This window comes from Amphibalanus amphitrite, unplaced genomic scaffold, assembly GCF_019059575.1.
Source record: "Amphibalanus amphitrite isolate SeventyFive unplaced genomic scaffold, NRLGWU_Aamphi_draft 000136F_arrow, whole genome shotgun sequence".
Lineage (NCBI taxonomy): Eukaryota > Metazoa > Arthropoda > Thecostraca > Balanomorpha > Balanidae > Amphibalanus > Amphibalanus amphitrite.
This window is the reverse complement of record NW_024881631.1, coordinates 167,188-183,638: the sequence shown is the minus strand read 5'-3', so window position 1 is coordinate 183,638 and position 16,451 is coordinate 167,188.

Genomic DNA, 16,451 nt, shown 5'->3' with positions numbered 1-16,451 from the left:
ATTTGCTGCTACGGGCCCGAGCCCACTGAGCGCCGCGGTTCAGAGTCCATTCGCCGCCGCAGGCGTAAACCCATTCGCTGCCGCGGTCCCGAACTCGCTCGAAGTTGCCGGTAGCAGTCTGGTACCTCAAACAGCACCCACCGGTCTGAGTGATGCCCATACAGTCGCCGGCGATTTTACACCGATTTCTGTAGCAAGCACTACTCCTCAAGTACCGGTATCGCCACTTCCCGACTTCTCACAAACCGCGGGAGAGTCAGTAGTATCATCTGAAGCGCCGTCCGGAAATACCGCTCTTACACCATTGGTCTCTGAATCGCAGATTCCTGTGATCACTCCTGTTCAGGAAAACACATTCACTCAGTCCAGTCAAGTGACGACTTCATCCACCTTAGACGCTTCAGCCGCACCGCTGAGCTCCTCTTCAGTCACAGCGAACGCTCCTTCCCCTCAGACAGCGGCCGCAGCCGCGGATGGTCCTGCCGTCGCGGAAGGTCCCGCTGACGCGGACAGTGAGCTGGCCTTTGACGTGGCAGCGGTGCTGGCGGCCGCTCAGCTGGGAGCTCAGCTCGCCAACGAACACCACGAGGCAGCGCGCGCAGCCGCACAGGCGCAGCTCGCCGCACTGCAGACGACAGCTCTGCAGACTGCGGAGCCTTCAGAGAGCCCGGCGGTAGAGACTCAGGAAACACAGCAGTCCGATCTGAACAGCGAACCCGAAGATATTCCAGTGGAACAACAGCCAGTCGAAGCCGTGGAACAGCAAGGAGCGATCGAGCAAACAGTAGTTCAACAAAACGAAGTTCACAATAAGCCGCATGCAGCTCCCCAGTCTGATGATGATGATACATCAGAAGCTCAACCACCGAGCTCCTCGCAGGTGGTGGCGGAATCTTCAGTTCCGGGATCAGATCAAGCAACAACACCACAGGAAGTGGTTGAAGGGCCGGTTGCCACGCAGGTCGAGCCTGAACAGCCTTTGGTCACCAGTAGTGAAGAGACGCTAAATCAGAACACAGAACAGACCACAACGAAACAAGCGGCTACTGACGTGCACTTGACAATTAACGAAGCTAAAGATACACCACTGGCTGATGAAACAAAAACCGGACCAGACAGCGGTATCGTCATTGGAGAAAGCAAAACAGCGGGACCTACGGATACTGCACCTGTGAATGAACCGGCGCCTGTTCAGGAAGAGACATCGAAACAGCATAAGGCGGGCGACGTTCTAACTGCGAGTAATGAGCCCACGGAGACACCGGCTGGAAACCCAGAGATAACCACATCCGGACCAGAGTTACTGATAACGGAATCCGAGCTTACTCCAGCCCCCCAGCCTGACGATGACGAATCCAAAGCCCAGACAGCAACCTCCGTGCTCGAAGAAGAGCAGCTGCTTCTGCCAGTAGCCGCCGAGCCGAAAGTGCAGCCGGTAGAGACCCATACGACTCCAGCGCCGGTTGACGTCCCCTCTGACGGAGAGGGAGCGGTAGGTCACACCGCAGAGAGGGTGGTAGAAGACCCGCAGTCGGCGGTAGCAGATGGCGGTGACACGACTGACTCGGGCAGACACGTCTCCAGCCAGGAACTCTCCGAGATCCGCCGGGTCCTCGGCCCACAGCCCCGCCCCACCAAACCCCCACAGCTCCCCAAACCGTCCGGTCTCGGAAAACTCACAGTGGTTCGCGCGCCATCCCGACTGTACTCGAGGAGAGGCAAATCCGGCCGGAGGACGTTCAAGAAGTTCCGACTGGTACCGCGCCGTTCGTTCACCGGGTCAGAGGGCAGTTCTCGCCTCTCTGGCGGCCGTCGGGGAACGGCTGACCGACCGACTCTCCCAGTCACAGACGACTCCGAGGTGTCACAGAGCGGTCCCGTCTCGCGGTTCGGGCAGCGCATCAGCGAGCCTAAGAAAGTGAAGTCATACGCCAATTTCTACCTGTGGCAAGGAACTGCCAAACCAGAGGAGATGCCAATTCCAGTGAACAGAAATAGAAACAGGGGTCGGTCCAATGACAGAAATCGTGGAAATTTCGTCGACAGGCGCGGTGGGCGGGACAGAAGCGGGCCCTCCGGATTCACCGATGTGTATGGGCCACGCTATAACAAATACGGCACTCCGAACAGTCGTGCATCAAACGGTAACAGGCGGGTATTCTCGTACAATCGCGGCTTCAACACACGCCGGGGATTTGTCAGCTTTTGAGCAAACATTGAGTGTGATTTGAAAGTGTACTTTTTTGTATTTGACACACCGTAAATAGGCACTTGGCCTACTAAACGACGGATCTGTATTCGAATGTATATCGACTTAATGACTTATGAAATATCGTGTGCGTGCGATGCGAAACTGAATATGTATATGTGGCATACGCCATATAAAAAGTCACGACAAACTTGAAGCGCAAAAAGGTTGCCATTCCTCCTTATTTGTAATGTTATTTATCACGATATTAGTGTTGTATGCATGTGCTAATTTAACGTATTATTTGGCAAAACAGGTCATCTGAATGCCATATGTTAAACGTTTCAGGTATTTGAGAAAATACATTTTGTGCCGAACGTATTTTTCTGTTCTGGTCTTCGTATAATACGATCCGCCAAACCGCATACATCACCGGTGAGAAAACTGCTGACGTATACCGAAGTTATGCTTGTGTAGATCCCCGTTGTACAACGTATATGGCCCGTCGGTTTAACCCTATTAGTGGCAGGGGGGGGGGGTTGTTTTTATCCACCCCTCAGGTTTTTCGGGAATATCTCCGAAACCGCTGAAGCTACGATGCTGAAATTTTCTGACTTTTCCTAAAACTAAATTGGGCACATTCCCTGAAAATTTCAAGTTCATAACTTTACCAGGGGCGGCTCCAGAGCACTGGGAATTGGGGGGGGGGGGTCCTATTCGTGAAGCGAGTTATTTGGGCGAAGATCACGATGCTGCACCAGTTTTACGAACAGTGAATAAAAGGTATCATGTGATAACATATACAGTTATTGTGCATCCTCTTTTGACACGTTTTTGCTATAATAGGCGGATCCAGGCGTCCAAAAAGGGGGGTTATGTTTTACCTCCCAACATAGGTGCCCTGACACCGCCTATGCATTACCAATACAATTTTAGTCGTTCTCTCATAAGAAAATTATAACATAACAAGACCATTACCACCCTTTTTAGAAACAGTACCAACAAAAACCTTATTTACTATACTTTTTGTGTACCCCCAATCTCAATGATCTGTATCCGCCTATGATTTTTGAAAATGCATATTTTTAGGATCCATGTGAATTCCTGGTTCATTCTCTATCGATCGGCAAAAGTTGCGTTAAGATTGGTTCAGAAACCTGGCCGTGATAAACAGTCTAAAATGTATCTGCAATTTGCCCGTTTTTACCCCCCTCTACATTTTTACCCCCCTCTACCCCCCTCTATTGACATTTTTTAATTTTTATTTTTTAGAAATGTAGATCACGTTGAGCGAAATCGAATGCCGTTTGAATTTTGAAAATCGGCCCGTTAGATCTCGAGATATCAAGGGGGGGTCGTAAACAGCCCCCCCCCCCTGCCACTAATAGGGGGTAGCCAGGAGCCTGCCACTAATAGGGTTAAACCGTTAAAGGTATACGGTCCGATCACCGCTGAGCGTATACGGCCCGTCAGTGTATAGCACCGATAACGTATTCGATCCGTATATATTGCAAAGTGATATAGATAAGATAAAACCTTTACAACACCGCTTAAGCCAAACAGTATTAATGCAACGTCTGCACACCATTTTACCCGCATTTACGTCCATCTGGGCGTCACCTGGGACCAGTCGATGGCTGCCGGAGCAGCTGGGATGGTTTCCGGTCGGCGTGGGGAGACGGTGGCCGCCGCCGGGGGGTCGCTCTGGGTCGCTCAGGGAGCCGCGGGGACCAGTATCGGTCGGGACACGGTCGGACGCCGAGGGCTCCCGCTCGGTCCCGTGATCTCGACACCTGGGGGTTAGGAGTGGTGGTCAGTTTTCAGACGGGAAGATGCACACCAGCATGGTGGTTCATGTGAGGAGTGCCATAGAAAGGTGAGGCCAAATAGATGCAGGGGTGATTTGAGCAGACATGATCATTAAGATCATCATCTGATATGTCATTGCCCACACGTCTCAAAAGTCGAGAGTGCGGCTTACTGGCGCTTCACTTGGAGCGGGGAAGCGGGGATGATGGAGCACAAAGCAACATTAGAGAAGACAGAAGCGATACGTTTCACGGGGTGCGCATTGGGTAAAATATACGAAACGAACGTTTATAGGACAACAGATGCACAGTGCGCTTTCCCACATCGATAAAATGTAGAACTTGAGGTCACAAAATTGGGCTGACCCTAGGTCACAGATATCCAAAATGGGAAAAACGATGAACGTTTCATACATCTTGTTACATTTATCACGCGCTGAAATTTTCAAAACAATCGTTCAGTCGTAGTATAATGATAACTGTGGAAAACAGTGGCTTCTTTCTCGAGACGGTCACTCCCACCAACTGGGTACTTATTCCGTGACACACATAGACCTTCCTATGCAAATCCGATACTCCGGTGAAACGATTGTTTTGCATAACACCTACATGTAGTGTAAGTACTGCTCGGAATGAGCCGTACAGATTTCCGAATAAAATAATTACACCAACACCGTCCGTCGTCGATAATTAACCACTCCGAGCGAACGACGGAGAATGGGCGGCTTCTGACGTCTGGAGCGCAGAGGAACGTGACCGCAGTGACCCAACTCGATAACTGCGGTCACAAAGGAAAGGCGGATTTATCCGATTACCGTTTGCAGGCTGGGAAGGCGCCTTTACTCGGGCACTGCGTGCGGGGGAGGGAGGCGCCTTTACTGCGCGCACGGCGTGGGGAGGGAGGCGCCTTTACTGCGCGCACAGCGTGGGGAGGCGCGCTCTCCACCGCCCCCGGGACTGGGTCGGTGCCTCTAGTCTCGGACGGTTACCGTGACAACAACTCAGCCGTGGTCGCCACAAACGGAGCCAGTTGGTGCACTGGTGCCGCGGCCGCCGGCGCTGCTGGAACTCAATATCGCCGCCGCTAGAGTTGAACACAGTGCTCCCCGGACAGGTAAACTTATACCTACAGCGGGTGAGGCTAGCGGCGGACCGGGTGGACAAAATTTAGGGAATTTAAAACGTGTATTAGCTATTTTTGTAAGTCGAACGCAGTTTAGGACGCCATTTACTAAATCATCTAGAAAAAGTGGCGTTTTATATAATCACATGACGGGAAGAAGCGCGCACTGGCAAGTGGCAAATCCAAGCGTATGGGCGGGGTAAGGATAGCAGCGGAGTGCATGAGGGTGGCAGCCCGCAGCGGACGCTGGGGGAGGAAAAGGGAGAGATGGGAGAGGACTCTGAGCTGAGGCGCGGGGAGGGCGTCACCGGACTGGACCCCCAAAGACTGCAGACGCCGGTCCACAAACAAAGCTTTTCTTTTCCAGGATGCAAATAGAGCACGACTCTCCGACACCGAGTCTGTCCAGCCCCCCCACAAACGACCACCAAAGTATACAGGTGAGCCCCTGGCCTTGTAAAGCCGCGAGAAAGGGGACCGGTTTGAGGGTGCACTTTGCGTGTTACGATATTACAAACGTTTTCCGATATAAAGATGCTTCTTGCAGGAATTATTCCACTTCTCTTTTTGGTAAATGTAGCTTGAGATACTAGTTAAGTTAGTCCTTTTATCTCGAAACGCTCATTTTGTCACCGATATATTATTTTGACCTTTCGCAAAGTAATCTTGCTCCTGAAGGCTGACTCGGTCGCTAACTTATTATTGGGGAAACTTTTCCCACTTTCGCTTCTTGGTCAGCCTTCCCTCTCCGGGGTGGTGTCTCAAACTTACACAACACGCAATTATCGACCGCTGCGCGCTTACTCTCTGTGTCACGAAAGTCCGGGCTTACGCAATACGCAACTATGGCGTACTTACTCTCGCCTAATGCGAGGGAATAGTTACGGGCTGCCTCGGTGCGAACCAAATCTAGACCGTCGAGATTCGGTCGAGTCCGAGATCAGTCCTATAGAGCCTTGGTCGAGACTCGAGATAAGAATCTCGACCGAACGGGTCATGGAAGGAACACATACATACTGTTTAGTCCGCCTGTCGTACGGCGGTGCTGGTGGATCGGGAGGTGTCGGACGGAGTCCCCTGAGGTCCGGCCGGTGTCGGGCCGGAGTCCCGGAGTCCAGTGCACTGACGCGGCTCCCTCCGGTAGTCGGTGGTTCACAGCGGGGTCACCCGGCGCTCGGCGTGGTCCGGTAACGCGGCGCTGCGACCGCCCCCGTCCCACTCCGGGGTCGGCTCCGTCTCCTGCCCGGACCTGGGCAGCGCCTCCCAGCCGCCGGCCAACGTACAGCAGGTCAGTGATAGGGATACATCGGGGACACTCAATGACCCGTCCCGTACACTGAAGTAATAATACCCCGGCACGGGACAGTTGACCCACACTAAAGCAGCTACCCTCCCCAGTACATACACATACCTATGTACAATAAACCACAAACAGGGACCCACGACTACACCCGACACCCGAGAGTCGAGGCACCATAAAACCACTATCCAATCCATCCCAGCAATAAAACAGTAAATAAAACAGTCATACTCTCGGCGCTATAAATGGCCAGTAACAACTTACAGGCAAACATGAAAAATTGACTGGCTAAAACAATGACCATAACGACCAGCGAGCGGTTATCGAACCATGCTGTGCATTTACCGTGATGTTTGACTGACGTATCTCCATGGCATTTCAGAACCGCCGTCCCCGCTCCGAGTGGGAGATGACCCGGCGGAGCAGCGACTGGTGGTCGTGCGGCCCGCGGGACCGCTCCGGACTGTGGTCAGCGAACCTCAGGTAGGTGCTCACCGGAACCCTGCACGGCGAGATTATCGCAAAATAAGCGTCAGTTTCCAAACCACTTTATCATTAGGTGTTTATAACTTTCTATCTCATATATGAGCATCGAAACAGGTTTGATTGATAATGCAGTCAAATCCATTGATTATTGACTAACATTGTTCAACAACTGCATAACTGCATTGCACGTCCAAATGTTTTAAGTGACCGACTGACACGTCGTCTCTGTTGTCCGTCCGGCAGCGAGGGCCGCCAGCCGCCGCCGTGGAGCGCCGCCGGCCGACGGGACACCATCCACGTCTCCAACCCGCACCTCTCCCGGCGCGACCTCCGAAAAATGTCCGACCTGACGGGCGGCGAGCGGGACGCGCGCTGTCTGCGCCGGCTGTCCACGCGATCCTCTCGCAGCCCGCGGCCGTCCGTGGACGAGCGCGGCCGCTCGCCGCCGGCGGTGGCGCTGCCGGCCCCGGCCCCGGCGGCGGTGACGGAGGCGCCGTCGGACGTGGACGTGCCGCAGCTGGTGTTGTCGCCGCGCCGGCCGCTGGCGCGCCACGTCTCCGACACTAGCCTGCTGGCGGCCGCCGCGCCGGCCGGCGCCGTGCCGGCCGCGCACGCCGGTGACGTGGCGCGCGTGCTGGACAACCTGTACGTGGGCACGTCGGCGGCGGCGCACAGCCAGTGGCTGCTCTGCCGGCTGGCCGTGGTGGCCGTGGTCGAGCTGAACGAGCTGGAGCCGCGCGCCGGGCCGCCGGCCTGTCCGTGCGTCTGCCCGCGCCGCACCACGCACCACCAGCAGCGGCTGCGCGTTGCCGTGCGCGACCACGCCGACGAGGACCTGCGGCCGTTCGTGGCGCAGATCAACGGCTTCATCGACGCGCACCGGCGCCGCGGCGGCGGCGTGCTGGTGCACAGCGCGGCCGGCCGCTCGCGCGCGCCCGCCGTAGTCCTCCAGTACATCATGCACGCAGAGGGTGTGAGTCTAATGGTGGCCTGCGAGCGGCTCAGCCGCTGCTGGCCGCTCGCGCAGCCCAACCAGGGCTTCTTCCGGCAACTGGTGGAGATGGACGGTCAGAGGCGAGAGAGCCCCGCGCCGGCGCAGGTACCGACCGAGAAACAGTCGGCCCGCGCCGCCGCCAAACGGGCCTGGTACTAGCCACACCAATCTGAGAGGAACTCTGACCGAATTGAGACTATCATTAGCTAAGAAATAAGAATCGTTGCAGTAGAGACCTCGCTGGACACACGTAACCCATCTGGTACCTTATAGCAGATCCGCTGCACTTGCGTATTTCACCATCACCATCAGGCGAACGGCAGCGGCCTGGAGCTGGTGCCGCGCCGCTGGAGGGAGGTCAAGGTGCCGTCGACGGGTAGCCGCACCGGTACCGGGGTGCTCTACCGACAGCAGATCCCGCTCTCCAACCGCGATATGTCACCGCGCTGTCAATTGTCATGTTTTGTGAGTCGAAAGGATTGGGAACGCTTCCATGGCAACCATCAGTAATCGGTTGCTTGGAAATCAGTTACCTAGCGGTGCTAAAAGCGTGATTGTTTTTGGACTGATTCGGATACGATGCAATACATACCAACTGCAAATGGCACGTCAATCGGTACCTCACTGTGCTTACAAGACTGCGTCAGCAAAGACCGTACGACGTTTTTTGGTTGAACTACTCGCCAGGGCTCAGACTATATATGTGCCACAATGCACTTCAAATTCATGTATCATCTATAGGCAATCGACAATCTACATCGACCCGTGATATTTTGAGCGAATCTATAAATTGCCACCGCGTTATCTCGCATTGACCGCATTCAGTTCCCAGGTAACACGCCTTGAGTCTTATAGCTTCCACCATCGCAGGCGATCCATAGTGGACTCGGATACCCAGCATCCCCGAACGGGCCCACACACCTGGTGACTAGATCCGTGATCTCCGGAGCTCAGCTAGCGCTCTATTTATCAGACGGGTGACTGGATCCGTATTCTCTGAAACTAGCAATAGGTATAACTATTTACCGGCTGGGATGTATTCTCTGGAACAAACCCTTTTTATGACCCGGACCGGCGACTCCTGGGACAAATCGGAGCAGAACGTCAGACGAAATCTGAAGGGAATGCTCGGAAGAATAGGACCGCCGACCGGTGGATGATCAGACATATTCCCAGACGCAGTCCCGTGTGCACGGCAGGAGTAGAACCGCCGACCAAATCTGACTTCTGTGTGATCGGTCAGAGGTGGCGGTGTGGTGGTTCGTGGGTGAAGGGCTGTGATGGTTCGTGTGTGCAGACCGGCGGACCGGTGTGCGAGTGTGTGTGGGTGCAGAGCTGCCCGGTGTGTGTGTGTGGGTGCCGAGCTGCCGACCGGCCGGTGACGACAACCGACGACCGGCGACAGTCGGTCCGAGCCCCCAGCTGACCGCACGCGCGCTCAGATCCGTCACCGCGGCTATATTTATCCCGAGGACGCCGGTCGATACCTAGAGGAGCGATAATGGCCACTGAGCAGGCACGCAATCAAATCCCTGCCCGCGCCCACAACACCGACTTGTGCAGTGGGGGCAGGGGCGGATCCAGGAATTTTCGGGAGGGGGGGCGGCAAGTCGAAATAGGGGCGACCTGGCAATCCGGGGGCGCTCCATACAAAGGGGGCGCCAAACCGTCAAAATCGGGAGCTAAAAGCCCGCGCCGTGCTAGGGGGCGTTATCGCGCTCCCCCTCAGGTTTTTCGCAAATATCTGAAAAACGGCTGCGCGCAGCCCCGCCATTTTCAGTATACCTTATCATGCATCTTTTTTGCACATGTTGTGAAAATGTCTGACGCGGGTGATGGAAGGTCAGGTCACCAGGTTATGCCAAGTGAGAAGAAAAAGTTCAAATGCTTACCATTGCTATACCTACCGACTGAACGATTGCTTTGAACCTTTCAGCGATTGATGAAAGCAACACTACATATTCATGAAATGTATATCTCGGAATTTCGATATCTGTGACCTAAGGTCAGGTCAGTTGTGCGACGTCTCCATTAGGTAGGTAGGTATAATTAAGTCTTTGGGAGAAAACTGAAAGGCATCTCTTTTGGACGAGCGCCATTCTAGACAATATCAAGCATTGGGATACATATACAATTAACACACTGAATGAGAACATTGCACCTAGTGTGACCACTCATTATGTCCCAGAGGTCATCCCATGTCATGAAAGGTCCGCAGCAGTTTTTTTTTAAATAACTTTTGATAGATTCAAGCTAGAGCGATAAAAACACCTCAGCTGTGTTCAGCTCGACGATACGCATCGACTGCTATGCAGCATGCCCTTTCCCGGTCAGGTCATGACCTTGACCTGAGGTCAAATTCTCAAAATTACCTTTCATAAGGTCAACCTTTAGTTTGTTCGACGTGTCTCGACGACAGAAACGCAATGCTGGCAAACGTAATGTCGAGACTCTCTTGAGTCAAAAGTTATTGCAGCAAAACATTGGGCCTGTTCCAGCGCCTCCAGAAACCTCCAGAAAGCTCCAGAAAGCTCTAGAATCCTCCAGAGAGCGTTCCAGCGCCTCCAGAAAGCTCCAGAAAGCTCTCGCCAAAGCTCCAGAAACCTCCAGTAGCCTCCAGAGAGTTGAGGTCCAAATTTCTCTGGAGGCTCTGGTCTACAATTATGGCGCACATGTGACAATCACGAATGTAAACAAAGGACATTTGACTGATTATTTTACAACTCGATTGTAAAGAAAATTACATTGCTATAATTTTATTTATCTTTTTAACTAAAATTGAAAACAAATTATGCGTTTCAAGAGAGAACAATCGTCATTCTTTTGGTATCTATGACGCCAATCTCCAGAAATCTCCAGATTGCGTTCCAGCGCCTCCAGTAAAACCTCTGGTAGAGCCTCCAGTCAAGAATTTCTTCTGGAGGCGCTGGAACAGGCCCATTGTTCGTAAAAAGGCTATTTTTAGAGTCTTTTGCCCTCTGAAGGCTTAACCGTTGACCTGAGGTCAAATCTAAGCGCAGCTTGCAGAAACACCTATAAAAGGGCTATCGAATGCGCTTTTCTGCGGCGCTATAGCTCTATTGGTTTCCGAGTTATGTGCTGCTGCTTCGAAAACGGAAAAATGTTGAAACAGGCAACATTTTACCTTTGATGACCTCTAGTGACCTGACATTCGACCTGACCTAAAAAATGACCGTTTTGTTTTCGTCCTGTTTTTTGACGATCTTTCGAATGCCGCTTATCGCGTGTCACTACGCGGCCCAGGAGCCGAGTTAGACGAGGGAGTGTGCCACCCCCCCCCCCCTCCCAGCAGGACACGGAAAACTCAGACCACCAGCACGGTACGGGTTAAAAGTCGTAGATGGGCACCGCTACCCTAGCAAAAGATATTAGCAAAAAGGTGGCCTCCATTTACTGGTGCAGTCCTTCTTCTCCCGGTGATGCCCCCTCCTTTTTCTGGAAGCGTCTCACTTATGCTGGTATGCCTCACTTCCCGGGGGCGCCCAACCTCTGCTTGGATCGCCTAATCCATTATGGAGAGACCCACTTTGCTTAAGTCGCCTCACTTCTTCCTTCTAAGAACGACCAATTTGCTGTAGGCGGCCCACTTATCTGGGACGCCCATCTTCTGCTAGAAGTGCCCCTCTTCTTCCTAATGCGTCCCACTTCTACTACGAGTGCACCTTTTCTGTTAGGGCGCCCCTTTGCTGCTGAGGAGTCTTTTTTCTACTGTGAATAGGGCGGCCCTCTCCTGTTGGGCGACCCCAAATTCTGCTGGAGGCGCCCCACTTCTGTCCAACTTTTGGTGGGGTGCCCCTCTCTTGCAGGGGGCACTTCTCTTTTGCTGGAGAGCCACTCTTGTGGGGGCGCCCTTCCACTGCGGGGAACGTCTCTTTTCTGCCAGAGGCACCCCTTTTCTTCTTATGGGGCTCTTTTTTTCTGGGGCGAGGCGACCCTCTGCTGCTCGGAACGGGGCACACCTCTCCTTTTACTGGGGCACCGCCCCTCTGCTGGGGTTGCCCTTCCGCTGTCGTCAGGGGCGCCCTGGTAGAATATACTCCTTTTCTTTTTGTAATGGGGCGCCCCTCTTCTACCGGGGGCGCCCATCTGCTGCTGGGGCGTCTGTCTTCTGCCGGATATTGTCAATGGGGCGCCCATATCCTGTTTGGCGGGCCCAACCTCTGCTGGAGGCTCCCTATTTCTGATTAACTTTTGCTGTGGTGCCTCTCTTCTGCTGGGGCGCCCCTCTTCTGCTTGGGGCGCCCGTCTCCTGCTGGAGCGGAGCCCCCTCTCTTCTGCTGGGGCGCCCCTCTTCTGCCAGTGGCACCCATTTTCTTATTATGGGGCTCCTGTTTTTTTTTCTGGGGCGAGGCGACCCTCTGCTGCTCGGAACGGGGCACGGCACACCTCTCCTTTTACTGGGGCACCGCCCCTCTGCTGGGGTTGCCCTTCCGCTGCCGTCAGGGGCGCCCCTCTTGGTAGAATATACTCCTTTTCTTTTTGTAATGGGGCGCCCCTCTTCTACCGGGGGCGCCCATCTGCTGCTGGGGCGTCTGTCTTCTGCCGGATATTGTCAATGGGGCGCCCATATCCTGTTTGGCGGGCCCAACCTCTGCTGGAGGCTCCCTATTTCTGATTAACTTTTGCTGTGGTGCCTCTCTTCTGCTGGGGCGCCCCTCTTCTGCTTGGGGCGCCCGTCTCCTGCTGGAGACCCCTCTCTTCTGCTGGGGCGCCCCTCTTCTGCCAGTGGCACCCATTTTCTTATTATGGGGCTCCTTTTTTGCTGGGGCGCCCAGCTGCTGTCAGGGCGCCCCTCTTCTCGGAATGGGGGCGCCTCTCTCCTTTTGCTGGGGCGTCGCTCCTCTTCAGGGGGGACACGTCTCCTGCTAAGGGTGCCCTTCCGCTGCCAGGGGCACCCCTCTTGAACAGAAGGTATTTTATATTCTTGTAACGAGACGCCCTCTTCTGCTGGGGGCGCCCATCTGCTGCTGGGGCGACTCTCATCTGCTGGGAATAGGCAATTGGGCGTCACTCTCCTGCTTGGTGAGCCCAACTTCTGCTGGAGGCGCCCTATTTCTGCTGAACCTTTGCTGTGTCGCCGCTCTTCTGCTCGGGGCGCCCTCTCTGCCGCGGGATATGGGCGCCTTTTTCGGATGGCGGGGGGGGGGGGGCGGCCGCCCCCGTCGCCCCCCCCCCTGGATCCGCGCCTGAGTGGGGGGTGGGGGGTGGGGGGCAGTGCAACCCGCCCATAGTACCAACACGCCCACTCCCCACAACACCGACCACACAACAATGAACAAAGCATGCATTTTCTAGTTTCTACTTCTTTTTCTCTCACAAGTATCGACATTTGGTGCCGGATTATGCTTGATTATCATATCCCCAAGGCCCTATATATATTTTTTTTTTTTGAATTTTGCTCCCGACAGGCCGAGGCCCTGGTCGGGGTAGGGGGAAGTTACTAGCTGGCAATTAGCCAGATCTTCCGTTTTACTTTACTTTAATGCCGGCTATGTTATTCCGGCCCAAGGCAATATTAAGAACAAAGTTTACGTTAGCCCGGCTCATGTGACGTCCGGTGGAAGCAAGTGCAAGGGAAAGCCAGAAAGGGTGCCAGAGTGGCAGTGCCGAGAGGGATTTTGAGTACTTACATTTCTTGCTGCTGAATCTTGATGCTGAAATGTGGTAGTGTTGTAATGTGTGATGTTGTTGTGTTGTGAGTTCCACCAGGAAAGTCCTAACTAGAAAAACCTGGTGCCTATCTTAGAGGGCAAAACCTGTGCGCTTTTGCCAAATTGCACAGGAAAAATCCCTTTGCTTTGATATTACGTTACGTTATATCGCTAATGTGTAAGTGTGTTTGTGGAGCTATGTGTCTCGAGTGGGCCTCAACCTTTAAGAGGGATCCCTGTCGAGAACCGCGAGAGGGATGGGCAGGTGCCGATTGCCGCCGCCGCCGCCGGAGGGACGCAAACGCGCGCGCTCGCAAACATAGACGAAATCACGGCACAACAAGAACAATGGAAACAAAAACAATTACGATGAAACCACGAGAGAAACCAAGAGAAACCTAGAAAAACCAAGAGAAAATCATGTGTCCAAGGAGTTGGGGGAGGAGCCCACCGCCGCGTGCTAATGGTCCCCGCGGCGGCGGCTGGTGCCCGTAAGCTCGGGGCTCCTACAAAACCCCCACCAAGTGCTGACTGGTATGATTAGAGAACTGACGTTTCAGTGCTGACTCCAGTGACGTAACAATCCATTAAACGGGTCGTTGCGGACGGCATAGTGCCGACACCTCTTTCTCCAAGCAGATGGGGGGCAGAGGAGCCCGCCGCCGCGTGCCAATGGTCCCCGCGGCGGCGGCTGGTGCCCGTAAGCTCGGGGCTCCTTAATTGACATGGCCAGTATCCAGGAAATCAAAAAGATTGAGTCCCGCGCCCAGAACCGCTATCGACGGCTGGCCGACCACGGAACTGAGCGCGAGACTGTGCTATATGGATCGGTCTAGCCTGGAATTCTTTAGGAAAGAGAAAAGCAAGTCGAGTAGATCCGGGTGAGAATCGCCGAGGAGAGTAGGAATTGAAAGTGCAAGTTGGTTGTGGGTGATATATTGGATTATAGGTTGCCTCTCTGCTTGATATTGGGGACAGTGGATCAAGAAGTGTTCAATTGTGTATCTTATGTTACAACGTTGGCAGATTGGAGGGGGGCCTTGATCAAAGATATATTCATGTGTCAATTTAGTATGTCCGATTCTAAGTCTGGCTATAATTACTTCTTTAAGTCGGGTATTTTGATAAGCAGTCGACCAGTGTCCGATAATTGGTTTGATTGGGTGAAAGTAGTAATGTGGATTTACGTCCCATTCAAACTGGACATACTTTTTGTAGGACGTGTAAATGACATTAAGATAATCTGATACCGGACATGGGAGGGAGTTATTGGGGGGATCTCGGAGGCTGGCTTTGGCCGCTCTGTCCGCGCGCTCATTCCCCACAATATTCGCGTGACCGGGTATCCAGATTATCTTAACTTCTCTGTTTTGGTCGGTGATTTGATTAATTTGTCTTTTAATATCTCGCGTGATTGGGTTCGAATCATTATGGGCCGCTGCGATTGATTGCACTGCTGCCTTGGAATCAGTACAAATCATTAGTTGTCTATCAGGTTTGTTGATTACGTGTCGAAGCGCTGCACTGATTGCGTAGAGTTCGGCCGAAAAGATGGAGTGGTTATCGGAGAGGCGGGTGGATTGTGCGAATCCTTTTATATAGAAGGCGGCTCCGGTCTTGTTGTCCGCCCGAGAGCCGTCTGTGTATATAAAAGTATGGTCTTTATGGTCGTTTTGGAATTCGAGGAAAAGTTGTTTCATTTCATCAGTGTTCATGTCTTTTTTGTTGTCATCGAAGAGGATGAGGGTTTGGATGGGGTGCCTAGTCCAGTACGGGCTCAGTGGAGGGTTATCTAGAACCTTTGGAGTTTCTATTTTATAGTCCCTAAGTATGTTTTTAAGGTGTCTTCTTATTGTTTGGTACTTGTATTCTCTATGTGTTATTATGTTATTTTCTGGTAGGTTACTGAGTATAGCGTATGGTATTGTATCTTTTCTTGCCATTACTTTCGTGTAATACCTTATAAGCTGGTATTCTCTTCTTCTTTCCAAAGGAGGAATGTTTGAATCAACACGGAGATTCGATGAAGGCGAAGTGCGGAGTGCGCCAGAAATAATGCGAAGAGCGGAATTCTGGATACTCTCGACCTTGTTACTGAGAGTAGTGGATATATTTGTTAGTAAAAAGGCATTATAATCCAAGATGGATCGAATCAGAGATGTATATAGAAGTGTCAGTGTTTTTCTGTCGGCGCCCCAGTGTGTACCAGAGATACATTTCATGATGTTGAGGCGCCGGGTGCACCTTCCTGTGATGTCTGCTATGTGTTGTGTGAAAGTGAGTCCCCTGTCCAGTGTGATGCCTAGATATTTAAAGGTATTTGTTTGCGGAATCTCAACCCGGCCCAAACGGAGCGGGCGTGGAGGTGTGGGGTGTCTGCGTTGTTTGGAAAAGGTTAGTGAGGCTGACTTGTGGGGAGCAATTTGCATTCCCCACTTGTCACACCATTTGTTTACGTGGTTTAGTACCGTTTGAAGTTTTTGGTATGCCGCATTCACATTGTGGTGCGACGTCCAGACCGCCAAATCGTCCGCGTACATGGAATAGTGTACGTTATGTGTTACATTGTGTATATTGTCAAAGATGTCATTTATATATATAAGGAAGAGCGTCGGGGAGAGAGGACTTCCCTGAGGGACGCCGTGATCGAGGTTATGTAGGGTTGAGTAGGTGTTGCCTACTCTGACCTTGAAAGTGCGGTTATTAAGAAAATTACTTATGAAATTGGCCATTCGTCCGCGTATTCCCATGTTATGTGTTTTTATAAGTATAGCTTTGTGATGTACTTTGTCGAAGGCTGCTTTCAGATCGAGGAAGAGTGCAGCTGTAACTTTATTATGGAAAAACCCCTGTTGTATCGACTCGTGTCAATAATGTGTA